General features: G+C 47.9%; 1 protein-coding gene across 5 annotated transcripts in view; it reads left to right on the plus strand.

Annotated features, from left to right (window-relative positions):
• Positions 1-2,438: 2,438 nt before the first annotated feature.
• Positions 2,439-13,797, plus strand: part of KAT6B (lysine acetyltransferase 6B) — a 96,928-nt gene continuing 85,569 nt past the window's right edge. Inside the window, exon 1 of one of the 5 annotated variants that reach the window (XM_048504608.1) lies at positions 2,439-2,529. The gene's annotated coding sequence lies outside the window, so the exon portion shown is untranslated. Of the gene's footprint in view, positions 2,530-2,732; positions 2,777-2,913; positions 3,164-3,796; positions 4,207-13,797 lie in introns of those variants that run through there. The other 4 variants (XM_048504610.1, XM_048504607.1, XM_048504611.1 and 1 more) reach the window with 4 other exon arrangements.

Here is a 13,797-nt window from a genome sequence, read left to right on the forward strand (position 1 = left end):
CGCACATGCAGAATAATGCACTTTCCATCCACTTTCATAATTGTTTGTGGATTGTGCTATTCCGCACAGCTGCAAAGTGCATTGAAAGTGGATTGAAAGTGCATTATTCTGCTTGTGTGGAAGGGGCCATTGTGACTTTCTTCTTGAGGACTTTATGCCGGATTTGCACAATATTTGTATGGCTGTAACGCACTGTGGAGATCCTTGAGTCTGATGTTCTCTATGAGGTTGTCGCTTTTGCGCTTCTGCAGACACATGTGCACATTGACATTATACGCGTTTAGCACATTTTGTACTTATCCCATTTGTGGTCATTGTATTGTAGCCTGGGCATAGCTTGCTTTTGCTTGTGTTGGTTTCTGCCGTGTATACTATACCTTATTTTTCTGGTTACATTTTCTATCAGAACTTGTGAAGTGGCCATTAGTGGCCGGCTATTCTGAGGAAGTGTCACATGTTTTGAAGCACAGGAAAAGATGGGGAATGCCTCCTAATTGGGCTTTTGATGTACAACCAAACACATTATAAAGTCCACGTTTGCTGGGATGAGACCTTTGACCTCTGCGAGCAGCTATATCAGCGCAAGGAAAAATCCCAACTGAGTGAATGCATACAGTGGTGGCAAACCTTTGGCATGTTATGGACTACAATGGACTGGCATGTTATGGACTACAATTCCCATCAGCCCCTGCCAGCATGACCAATTGGCCATGCTGGCAGGGGCTGATGGGAATTGTAGTCCATAACATCTGGAGTGCCAAAGGTTCGCCACCACAGCGAAGTTGCTAGAAAACAAACCCAGCCTTTTCTTAGATGGCCTTCAGGCTAGGGAAGTAGTGCTTAGTCCGTGGCTTGTGGAGGGCCACTTCCACGTCAGCTTGTGGCCTGCAGCTCAGGGAGGCATCCAGCTGACCAGTTTCTCCAGAGGCAGCACTTTGAAGGTGGGAACCACCCTACTGGGCAGTGGCCTTATCCACTGAGTTCAAACATGGGGGAGCTGCCACAGAGGGAACCAGTGCTCACAAGAACCACAGACTGCATGTGAAAGAGCCACAAGTATCACTGGATGAGGTGAATGGTCTCAATCCGTGGCACCTCCAGTTGGCGACGTGGAAAGACCTGTCAGGTGTCAGAGAGCAACACTGACGTTGATAGTTGGAAGGACTAATTCAGCATAGGACACCGTGTGTGTGAGCAGAACCATCTTCAGAACCTCTCCATGGACTTCATGTTTGTGAGGAAAGCTCTGGTTCAAACACTAGGGAAGCTCTTGATCTTTAGAGGAATCTCTAAAGTTGTCTCCAGAAGGTTCCAGGTCCCATCTGTGGCATGTCCACTTACAAGGATGTTCAGGTGGAGAGAGATGCTCCTTTGCCTGTGGTCCAGTAGACCTGCTTCCAGTTAAAGCTGGTGCTACAGAGCTTCGCAGACCTATGTTCAGATCAACTTCACTCAACGTTGGCTCCAGTGAAGACATTTCCCCACCCTATGTACTTGGATGGGAGACCACCAAGGAAGTCCAGGGTCGCTATGCAGAGGCAGGCAACGGCAAACCACCTCTTCATGTCTTTTGACCTGACTTGGATGGCCCAGGCCAGCCTGATTTCGTCAGATCTCAGAAGCTAAGAAGGGTCATCCCTGTTCAGCACTTGGACAGGAGACCATCAAGGAAGTCCAGGGTTGCTATGCAGAGGAAGACAAATGGCAACACACCTCTGCTCGTCTGTCCTGACCTGGATGGCCCAGGTGAGCCCCTTTCATCAGGTCTTGGAAGCTGAAGAGGGTTGACCCTGGTTTGTACCCCTATGTGAGACCACTAAGGAAGTCTAAGGTTGCGTGCAGAGGCCGGCAACAACAAACCACAGGCTAATTTGGTTCCACTTCCCACCACCTGAGGAACACCGAGGTCCTCGGAAGAGCAGCATCCATTCAAGGCTTCCTCTCCTGTTACCCACAACTTTATTGAGGACGCGGGTCTAACCCAGAATAAAATCAGTAGAACTTACTCCTGAGTAAATCCACCCTGGCTTGGGCTGCAGAGGTCTTCGGCAGACGTCTTCCAGACTCACCCACTTTTCCTCCGTCTCCCCCTCCCAAGGACAGCAGCAGCTTTTTTTCCCAAGCCCCCCCCCCACTCTTCCCAGAATCAGACCCCCCCCCCTCCGCCTGTTTGCAAAGCTTCCGTTTGTTTCCCACCAGCCCTCTGCAACCCCAGAAATCCATCCCTGGCCAGTGGGACCCTCCATGGTGGGGACCCTCTCAGCCGGGTGGGGTGGGGGCTCCTTAGTGGAGAACCCTTCCTCTCATTCCCCCCCCCCCCCCGTTTTCTAAGGAGCTCAATTTCCCACTTGCCAGCAGCAGATTATACACACACACAAAAAGAGACACAGGAGCAGGAGCGGGCTGGGGGGGGGGGGGCGTAGGGAGGGACCTCGCCTGTCAGAGCCGATGCAGATTAACCTTTCAATTAGCAGTCATCAAGTCGCGGGTTTGAGCCCCGGCGCCGGCGCTCCTTCGGCAGCCCGAGAGGTTGGAGCCTTGTCAATTGGGGGCTCGGTCCTTCATGGGGGGTGGGGTGGGGGCTTTGGTGGGGGGGGGGCCGCGAAAGGAGGGGGGTGGACGGTGCACCGCTCGCCTGCCGCCTCACTTCTGGCTGGATCTCTCTTCCCCATCCTGGTTTGTGTAGGTGGGGGTGGTCTCCCTTCCTTTTCTTTCGGGTGGGGGGGGGCATTGGGAAGAGGAGCCATGTGGACCGGAGGAGGGGCACCGAAAAAAGGTATTGCTTTTTTTGGGGGGGGGGGGGGGGGGGTTGATCTTCTTGCAAGGGTCTCTCTCCTTTTTTTTGCAAAGGGGGAGAGGAGGGGGGGCACCAGCCTTCCCCGGCAGGCGGCGATTTGGATCTGGCTCCCCCTCCTCGCTTGCTCGCCTGGCCGTGTGCATTTGGGGAAGGGGGAGAAGGGCTCCGGCGGGGGGGGGGGGGGCGTGTTGTTGTGCTGCCGGCTCGGGTTGCTGCGGCCAGGAGGGAAGAGGCAGCCGCCGCCGCTCGCGCTCGCTCGCCCGGCGGGCTCCGGGTCTTTCTCCCTCCCCGGCGGCGACATTCCGCAGGGGGGAGCCGCTGCAAGACCCCCCCCCCTCCCTCCTCGAAGGTCCCCGCTGCAAAGAGGTCAGAGTTGCAGGAGTTGCATGGGGGGAGGGGACCGTGCATGCGGCGGGGGCGCCGGTGCCCCGCCAGGGCCCGTCTCCAGCGCCGGGGGAGGGGGCTGCATGCCCCCCCCCCCCCGGTCTTCGCTGCTGGGCGGCCGGTGCACGTGTTTGCAGGCACTTCAGCCGGCGCCCGGAATTGCATTGCAAGGCGAGGGTGTAGGGGGCTGAGTTGTGTGTGGGGTGGGGGGGGGGTGCTGAGAAGTGGCAGGGGAGGCGGACTGGGCGGAGAGGGCGGCGGGCTGGCTGCGAACCTCCGCTGTTGTGTGTGTGTGTGTGTGTGTTGCATTACATACTCCCACCCTGTGTCTTAAGCTTGCAATTGTTTTCTGCAGAAAAGGGGCGGGTTAGGGGGTTGGAAAGAGCCCGGGCTGCCCTACCTGCTGCTTTGGGTACCTATTTGTGGATCGGTGCCGGCTCTGCATGTGGTCGTGCCGGCGGGAAGGCGGCGGGCCCCCCATTGTCCTCCCCACCTTGTGGGAAGGGGGGGCTGCTGCATCGCCCTGAGAACATGTTTGTTTCAAATCTCGCCCGACCGGACGGGTGGCTGAAGGCTGCGTGACACGTGGTGTGAAACTCAAATACTGAAAGGGACGCTCATTATTAGTGTGTGTCGCGCGCCCCTCCGCTCCGAGCTTACCAAAGTGATTCCTTCCCCTCCCACTCCGCTTTGCTTCGCTTTGGGTAGGTTAAAAGGGAGAGGGCTAAATTTTGATTGACGGGACGGGCAGCCTATAGCAAAACGACGTGCGTAATAGTTTGTTTCCACTTGTAATCGGTGGCCAATGAGGATCGGCAGAGCGTCATCCTCCCGGCGGGGAGGTGGGAACTTGTTGCCAGGGGCGGGTTTTTTTTACCCGATGGGGTGGTGGGCTAACTAGAAGGATGATTGACGTCAGGCGCCTTCCAATGGTCATGCCCAACTGGGCGTGTCGGTCGAAGGGGCGGGCGGTGGCGAGACTGATTGACGGGGCGCGCGTGCCAATGAACTTCGCGGCGCGCCTGGTAATCCGGTAGGCGGGGCTTCTTGGGGGAGGGGGGGGTTGAGGCGAAGGTTACGTGGGGCGTTAATGAGCCTCCGAGGGGCCGTCATTAAGTGTCGCGTCGGAGGCGCGGCGGCGAAACAAAATGGCTGCCGCTTAGAAAGTCGAGGGAAGGAGCCCCAGGGGTCGCCTGTGGGGGCTCAATCGCCTATGGAGGCAGCAGCAGCAGCAAGAATAATAATAATAATAATAATAATAATAATAATAATAATAATAATACAGTAGTAGTAATAATAAATCCCATAATAATAATAATAATAATAATAATACAGTAGTAGTAATAATAATAAATATGAGTGTTGTGGGTTTTCCAGGCTGCGTGGCTCTGGCCTGGCAATTTTTGCTCCTAACACTTTGTCTGCAAATAACAGTGATAATAAAAGGCCAGCAGCAACCAGTTAAAGAACTGGCAGCTGTGATATTTATTTGTTTTATTTTATTTATTAATTAAACTTATAGGCCGCCTCATCCCCGAAGGGCTCGAGGCGGCTCACAACATGGCTGTTCTAACGAACAGCAAATCAACAACATAAAACTTAAATCCCTTAAAACCTATACAGCAATAAATTAAAACAGCAGTATTTTATAACAAAATTGTTTAAAACAGGTGCCCGAACCAAGGCCAAGGAAGGGAGGAGATAGGTAGGAGATATTACACAACATTAAATGATAACAATAAATATGGCTGTTGTTGGCTTTCTGGGCTGTATGCCCAGTGTGTAGCAGTTCTTGCTTCTTAACATTTCGCTTGCAAATAACAGCAATAGTAATAATGAGTGGCTTTTGTGGGTTTTTCGGGTTGTGACCATGGTTATGGAGTTTTTGCTCCTAACATTTTGCCTGCAAATAACATTATCGTCATAGTAATAGTGTGGCTGTTGCGGGTTTTCCAAGCTATATGACTGTGGTCTGGGGCCATTATATCGAGCAAGTAACAACTTTCAAGTATTTAGGATTCTGGTTTAACAACAACCTGTCATGGTCCACTCATCTAAAAGATGCACTGGCCCCGGGCTCAATCAAGTATTAGCGCCATCAAGAGGTTCTATTACTCCAGGGGTAACCAGCTCTGCAAGTCTTCCAAGCGAAGGTGAGAGCACAGCTACTCTATGGAGCTCCTATTTGGCTAATTCCGAATAACAGCGTTATCAAATCATTCCACTCCAAATTCTTGCACAAATTATTTGGCGTGCCAAACTGCGTCCCGTACGCAGTCTTATGTTTAGAATCTGGCCAATATTCTATAGAGGCCACTATTTGGCTAATCATTATAAAATTCTGGTTAAATATTCATTACCGAAGCTCCAGAAACTCATTGACCCAACTTACCTTGAGTGAACTCCACCATTCAAAATGGTGCACAATAGTTACAGCAAAGATCGGGGAACTGGGTGATGACAGTGACTGTGGTCTGATAGTTTTTGCTCCAAATGTTTTGCCTGCAAGTGGTGAGTCATTTACTACATACCTGCTTTTCAGTTGAGCAAAAGCTACCAGTTCATGGCCACACAGCCCAGAAAACTCACAACCACCAGTTGATTCCAGCAATGAAAGCCTTTGACAATACAGTAATAACCTGTGCTAATTTTCTGACACACACATCAAAAAGGGTGCTTTCTAAAATGCCGCAGAGAGAGAGAGAATGTAGGCTTAGCTGCTGATGCTACCTGCAGGACCTTTTTGGTGCTTGCTGAGCACTTCCAAGACTGCGTGGGGCCCTGCCTCCTAGGAGGCTACATATCAAAACCGGCAAAAGTGAAAGATGGAGTAATACAGGAGAGGTGGATCTGTGAGAGTCAGAGATGTTCACAGATTGGCAGATGTGCGGAGAGCAGCGGTCTCTAGCATGGTGCCCACCAACACCGCCACCAGTGCAGTGTAGTGGCTAAGAGCAAGTGGACTCTAATCTGGAGAACTGGGTTTGATTTCCTGCTCCTCCATCTGAAGCCTAATGGGTGACCCTGGGCTAGTCACGGTTCTCTCCAAACTCTCTCAGCCCCACCTGCCTTACGAGGTGTCTGTTGTGGGGAGAGCAAGGGATGGGAAATGTAAAGAAGCTTTTCCAGGGTAAATTTCCATTTAGCATGTGAGGAGTACATTCTGGCTCCCTAAGGGTTATACTAAAGAAGACGTATGTCAGCCTACCTCAGTGGCGTAGCTAGGGAAAATGGAGCCCGGGGCAGACTCTAAGTTTTCCACACACACACACCCCGGGCCCCTGTGCCCTACTTACCTTAGCCCCATGGTGGCGAACTTATGGCACTCCAGATGTTCATGGACTACAATTCCTATCATCCATCAGGGGCTGATGGGAATTGTAGTCAATGAACATCTGGAATGCCATAGCGCCACCACTGCTCCCGAACCACATGTTTGACACCCCTGCTGTAGGTTTTCAAGGCAAGAGATATTCAGAGGTGGTTTGCCATTGCCCACCTCCGTGTCCCACCCCGGTAATCCTTGGAGTTTATTCATTCAACTGCTAGCCAGGATCAAGGCTGAGTTTGTGTGGTTGGCTCAAGATCTACCAGGCCTCCGCTGAGCCTGGCTGGGTGAGGCCACCCAGCAGTTGCCTCTGGTGAGCTGAGCAGGGGCAGGGGGGAAGGAGGCGGGGTTTGGGGGTGATTTTCAGCCCCCCCACGTGACCCAAATGGCCTTCGCCCAGGATATGTGACCCCACATGTCCCTGTGGATGCTACGCCTATGGCCTACCTGCATGTGCATAAGAACATAACAACATAACAAAGAGCCTGCTGGATCAGACCAGAGTCCATCTAGTCCAGTGGTGGCGAACCTTTGGCACTCCAGATGTTATGGACTACAATTCCCATCAGCCCCTGCCAGCATGGCCAATTGGCCATGCTGGCAGGGGCTGATGGGAATTGTAGTCCATAACATCTGGAGTGCCAAAGGTTCGCCACCACAGATCTAGTCCAGCACTCTGCTACTCGCAGTGGCCCACCAGGTGCCTTTGGGAGCCAGCATGCACACACATAGACAGTAGGCCCGGTCTGTGTATCTGTCTCCCTATATTTCCCCTACAGAGAATCTGATCGGCGTTGATACGACTGCATGACGGTGGCAAAATTCCGTTGGAGAAGCTGGAACAGCTTCATACTATGTGAAGTTGCTGAGCAAACTTTGGGGTGATGTGAGCTGTCAAGGACTGTTTGCGTCCTTTATCATTTCCGTGATGACTAGATGTTCTGACACCTCTTTTGCAGAAAGGTAGCTCAGTAGCTGCTGTCAGGAATGTGACTTGCATATTAATTTTCTGCCTCAGTAGAAAAGTGAGGTTGTAGATTAGGACCCAGGCGGAGGCTGTGTGGGTGACCTTGGGCAATCACACTTTTATCCTAATGTACGGTATCTCATAGGATTGTTGTGAGGATAAAATGAAGGATAGGGAATACAATGTTTTTGTGGTCACCTTGGGATAAAGGCGGGGTATAAATTGAGTAAATAAATAAACGAACTCTGGGTTGAGAGACAAGGTGTGCATCTTATTAGAATGATATTCAAGAGGAATTTCACCTGTATGCCACAAAGTTTACACAAGGAATATTGTTGGCGTGCATGAAAATTGTGTTCAGATGTTGTAGTGTAGTGTTGTAGTGTGAGTGATTCATGTGATTGTTCTAAATATTCCTGGTGTCTTTCTAATACAGCCACAAAAGCAAGCTGTGGATAAGGTCTTTTTCTTTCTTCGAAGTGTTGAGTGTTCTTGTTATACTTTTATTAATTGATGCTAAGCATATCTACATCTATGCCTTGGGCCTTGGAAAAAGGCTAATTTGTACTAGTGCCAGCAGAGTAACAAAATGCAGCTATTTCTTGGAAAGCGTTCAGCTGTTTTTCGGAAATTATTGATTTCGTGTGGCTGTGTATATGTCATGTATGCTTTGCCTGTGATGGAACAGTAAGTAGACCAGTTTAGTTTAATAGTTATTGTCAGACTAGAATACTTTGCCACTAAGGCTCACTGGGAGGATGGGACAGAAATCTGTCGCGCTGACCTGCTTGATGGGGAAAAATGTATTTATGTGTGTGTTGGAAGGGGGACTGGTGGCCCCTGAATTCTTTGGAGAAGGACAGGATTTTAAAAAAATCTGCAAACCTGGCATTGCTTGAGCTCATTAGCTGAAGTATCCTGGCTACGTTTATTGCAACAGTAGTGTGGTGTGCTAATATCAAGTAAATAATTATAGCCCTGGTCCTTTTCAGTGGATTTTTTCCCCTTCTGTCTAGCTCGGTGGTGGCAAACCTTTGGCACTCCAGATGTTATGGGCTACGATCCACATCAGCCAATTGACCATGCTGGCAGGGGCTGATGGGAATTGTAGTCCATAACATCTGGAGTGCCAAAGGTTCGCCACCACAGGTCTAGCTTAAATGGCTGTCTAACTAGGGAGTTAAGGAATGGTTTGGTGGTGTTGCTCAACTTTCTTAATTGGGTTTAAATTCCCTCAAAATTGAAATTTCTTCACTTGTAAAACTGGCTGAAATTGAACAGAGCAGCCATATCTGAGGAGCTAAATTCAGCAAGGAGCTGTGCTAGTACTGAACTTTTTTGGGGTAGTTGGGTAGTGCTTGCCCATATACCACAAAGCAAGGTGAAACACTAGTCTCTACTGGGATGTGGAGGCCCAGGGGTTAAACTTTTTCCCTGGGTTCCTGGTCCATTAAATCGAGGCATTCAGGTGCGGGTAGATGCACTTTCTTAATGGTGGATTCCACATAGGGCAAATATCCCAGGTGTTGGACACTATATAAACCATTTTTGGGGAGAGAGTCTTTGCATAGGTCCCGTTCCCAAAAAGAGCCTGCCCTGTTTTATTTCCCTCAATCCGTGATTTTCGAAAATCACTAAACCAGCGATCCTTTTGCAACATCCTGGGTTGAAGCCTGTCAGAATCCCAAAAACACACGCAAACTCTTGTTGAAGAACAGTAGCTTTTATCCGTGTTGGATCTTCCCTGGCTAAAGCCAGTACTGAGAATTGCCCGCGCAAAACCCAGTAATTAAAACAGCTCGCACCCCCCAGCCTGGGAAAGCGCGCCTAAAAGTTACCATCAAGAAGATAACATGAGATGGTCAGGCAGTGACCTTGAGCACCACCTGGTACTGTATAACATTCTACAGAAACAGCGGAAAGACAGTTAGAAATGCATTTAACCCATTCCACCTCCCCCCTGTGCATTGAGAGAGCCGCATAAGCAAAACCCCTAAATACAGGCCCCCTGACAAAGCCGCTCCCAGGCGAACGGCCAAGCAAGAGGCGCTTTATTTCTCTCCCTTCCGCTGCGCCATCCACAGTCAGGGAGAATCCGCCTGCTGTTGCCCTGCCATTGCAGGGAGACCCCTTTTCCTTTTATTTTGAGTGTTGAACATGTGCAGCTACGCAGGTGCAGCCAATGGTTTTGTGGGATGATCGGCATGGCTGCAGGGGTTAATTTCTGCATGCCTGCGTAGTTGCATGTTGCAGGAAAGAGAAAAAAAATAAGAGAAGCCTCTCCATGCAAAGGTGTGAAAGCAATCTGGATTGTTTCAATGGGTTCCAGTCGCTGCCTGCACCAAACGCATGTGAACGGAAAAAGGAAAAGGACTGCAACTCATTACATATTTACTGTGCAGCCTTGACCATTGCTTGCCTCTTACCCATAACACTGTGGTTTTTAATCCATGTTTTGTAGAAGTGCTGAGGTTCCTTGAATTTAGTCTGCAGGCCCAGGTGAATAGTCGTGGCAGCAGTGCCACCTTGGAAGGCCGGCTTGTTCGCTGCTGATCAGGGCAAAGCCGTAGAGGAGCACGGGGGGTGGGGGTGTGTGGGCGCTGCCAGTTCACGTGAAACGCCAGCCACGTTACTTGATGACGAATTAAATGTGAATCCTTGTTGGACGTGTGCAGTTTCTGGCAGTTTCAAAGCCGTGGTACGGGGGAATTTTAGGGAAAACTGAAATATCAAACCTGCACTTATTTTACAATTTTAATAACATAACAAATCCATCACTTATAACTTTAACATACTATAATTTTATAATTTTATAATTGTTTTAAAAGTAAAAACATCTTAGTTTTCTGCCAGCAGATTGGAAAATATCGCCAATACTGGAGAAAGATAGTTGTAAACCATGACTCCCCAACCGCTCTGAGCCTGCAGATGTAACCTCAGCTTGCGAGTTCTGTGGGGCAGTGCTTGGAAGGAGTTGCAAAGAAACTAAATTTAAAACAAAATGGTTTACTTTCTTAACAAATAACACATTTAACATTTAACACATTACAATCCTGTTAAGTTGCATTTTCAAGTCTTTATATTTGCAGTCTACTGATATGGCCAAGTCCAATTCTTCTTTGCAAGTGGGTTGGCTCCTGAAGACTCCAAGGGCTTGATGAACAGGATTCAACATGATGAAGGTTTCCAGGAGAACTCTCACCCATTACAACCACAAAAACCCTGAAACAATAAACTCCAACATTTACAACATAGCAAAAACAAACAACTACCTTCCCACTAGTTCCCAACAACATTGCAGTTACCTTAACAAGGTGTTAAGGGCTTATACGAACCAAGGTCCGAGTCTGGTAGCCTTGTCTCCTCCAAACTACATGAGCTCTGCAGCCTCCTGCTGCTTTGAGTCTCCACCCCTTTCTGGGTCAACCCATTCTGAGCATGGAGGTTACACAGACACATTTGAAATTCTGTCACGGCACAGAAAAAAAATGCCTGCTGCAGGAGGCGGAGCCAGCCACAAAATGATTGCCACAGCTTAACTGGTAACACAGAGTAGATCCTTGTGCTGTTCAGGCAGCTGCTGCCAAAGCAATTTTTAAAAAAATCTTAGCCAATCAGATGTCCAGTAGTCAGTCAGAAGCCCTGCTGGACTGAAGCTCACCCACTTTCTGGCCCCACCCAATTTCTAGAAGCACTCCGTGGGCACCTGAAAAAGGGTTGCAGGGCCCCATGTCACCCATATTGGGAACCTTTGCTGTTAACTACGTCATCCTCTATTACAGTGGTGGCGAACCTATGGCACTCCAGATGTTCGTGAACTACAATTCCCATCAGCCCCTGCCAGCATGGCCAATTGTAGTTCATGAACATCTGGAGTGCCATAGGTTCGCCACCACAGCTCTATTAAGTTGCATGAACCATAATTTTTTGCCATCTGACAAGCAGTGGGACACCCCCCCCACCCATTTTGAAGTTAATAAAAGAGTACTATTTTGGCAGAATGAGCTCTATACACTTCGAGTAGAACTAGCCACATATTTGAACGTGGAGTAACACTATTGAGGCGTTGGATGTTTCCATTTTTAAAAGTTTATTGTCATCTTGCACACTACAGGATATTGATTGTGAATGTCAAGTTCAAGTTCAAAGACCTTTATTAGGCATTAAAACATAGCAGAACTAAGTAATCCAAATACAGTTTTACAAGATAAAACAGGTACTCCTGTTTCAAAAATGCATACATCAGAGCGAAAGAGGAGACCAGGAAATCATTTCGTAATAGTGAGCAAGAATTTGGCCACTATATCCAGTTGCTTGGGATTCTCTGTATTCAGAAGATAGTTCAATTTAAGATTACAAAGGCTTGGATGGACCAGTAAGTGATCCCCTAAAAACAGGTTTGGTCTAGAATCGTTAAATTTTGGACAAACTAATAAAATGTGCTCCAATGACTCCTCAGAGGTTTGACAGTATTCACAGGTATGCTTTTGCTGTGAAGGTACCGTGAATCTCTCTGGGGAAAAGGAATAGAATAGAATAGAATAGAATCTTTATTGGCCAAGTGTGATTGGACACACAAGGAATTTGTCTCCGGTGCATATGCTCTCAGTGTACATAAAAGAAAAATACATTTGTCAAGAATCATAAGGTACAGCACTTAATGATTGTCATATAGGTCTAGTAAGCAATCAAGAAACAATCAGTAGTAATGAAAACATAAAATGTAAAATCATAAAATAAAATAAAATAAAATGTCAGCACAGGCTATAGTCATACAGTCATAAGTGGGAGGAGATGGGTAATAGGAATGATGAAAAAAGTAGTGCAGTAATTATATAATAAGTATATAATAAATAGTTTAACATTATCGAGGGAATTATTTGTTTAACAGAGTGATGGCATTCGGGAAAAAACTGTTCTTATGTCTAGTTGTTAGTGGAAATGTGTTGGTTCTCGCTCTGGTCAATAGCCACATCAGCTTAGGGTCAGACAAGATGTTTAAATATGCAGCTGTCTTGCATTTCCCGGGCATGATGTTAAAATGGAGGGTTAGGGTTAGAGCTCTATACACTTCGAGTAGAACTAGCCACATATTTGAATGTGGAGTAACACTATTGAGGCGTTGGATGTTTCCATTTTTAAAAGTTTATTGTCGTCTTGCACGCTATAGGATATTGATTGTGAATGTATTTGAAGATATTCTTGAAAATATGTATCTGTAGCCTACTCTTTTAGATTGTGTTACATGGAATTGTTGGTTTGGTACTTTTTGACTTGAATTTAGTGACCCTGTCATAAACAGTGTTTCACTCAGTCCACAATAGAGAAAATGCAGGAGTCCATTCCCCACTTTCCCCCAATGTTTTAGTTTTCCAGTAGAACATTTTTTAAAAGTATATTGGGGGAGATAAATAAATGTCTTCTCCCATTTTTGGCTTTAGTGTAGTCCCTAGAATACCTTGTGACGTGTGGGATAGATGTGGAACTGTTTCCACGAAGGCAGAAAGGTTGAAAATCATTGCATTAACCCGATGAGCGTGTCCTTGAATGGGTTTTGTCTTGAACAGGGGTCTTCAAACTATGGCCCTCCAAATGTTCATAGACTACAATTCCCATGAGTCCTACCATTGGCCATGCTGGCAGGGGCTGATGGGAATTATAGTCCATGAACATCTGGAGGGCCATAGTTTGAAGACCCCTGGTCTTGAACCACTGAAAGGGAAGTTGACATCTGAGCATCTTTCTAATCTTTGTATTCTGACAACGTAGCCTTTGAATTGTGTTTGGAATAGTTCCCCAGACCTTATGTTGAGAACGCTACTGTGGGTCTGATTCAGCATGGAGGATTTGCTTGGATTGACATGCATTAATCATTCTGTTTCTCGGGGATTTTTCCCAAACCTGGATTAGTCTGATCTTTCTGGAATGACCACACTTAAAACATTTTTATGCTGTGTGGATGGGAAAATGTGCATCTGTGCTGTAGTGAACCTTAAGCTGCCTGCCTGAAACTGACTTCCTTTGGGATCGAACTCAGGTCGTGGGCAGAGCTTTTCACTGCAGCTTACCATTGTGCACCTCGGGGCTCTTCAATATAACTATAACAGTATCACACTATAACAGTGGTGGTGAACCTATGGCACGGGTGCCAGAGGTGGCACTCAGAGCCCTCTCTGTGGGCACGCGCAGAGTCCCCCCCCCTATCTAGGTTGGCCTGGGCCGCTGGCCTCAATTATTAGCATTAAACCTAAGACCTCGTTTTTGGGAGGCAGTGTAGGTAACCCTGTTAAGCGCTGTTAAACCCCACTAATTTTCATGCAA

Source organism: Sphaerodactylus townsendi, linkage group LG07 (assembly GCF_021028975.2).
Source record: "Sphaerodactylus townsendi isolate TG3544 linkage group LG07, MPM_Stown_v2.3, whole genome shotgun sequence".
NCBI classification, from domain to species: Eukaryota; Metazoa; Chordata; class Lepidosauria; order Squamata; family Sphaerodactylidae; genus Sphaerodactylus; species Sphaerodactylus townsendi.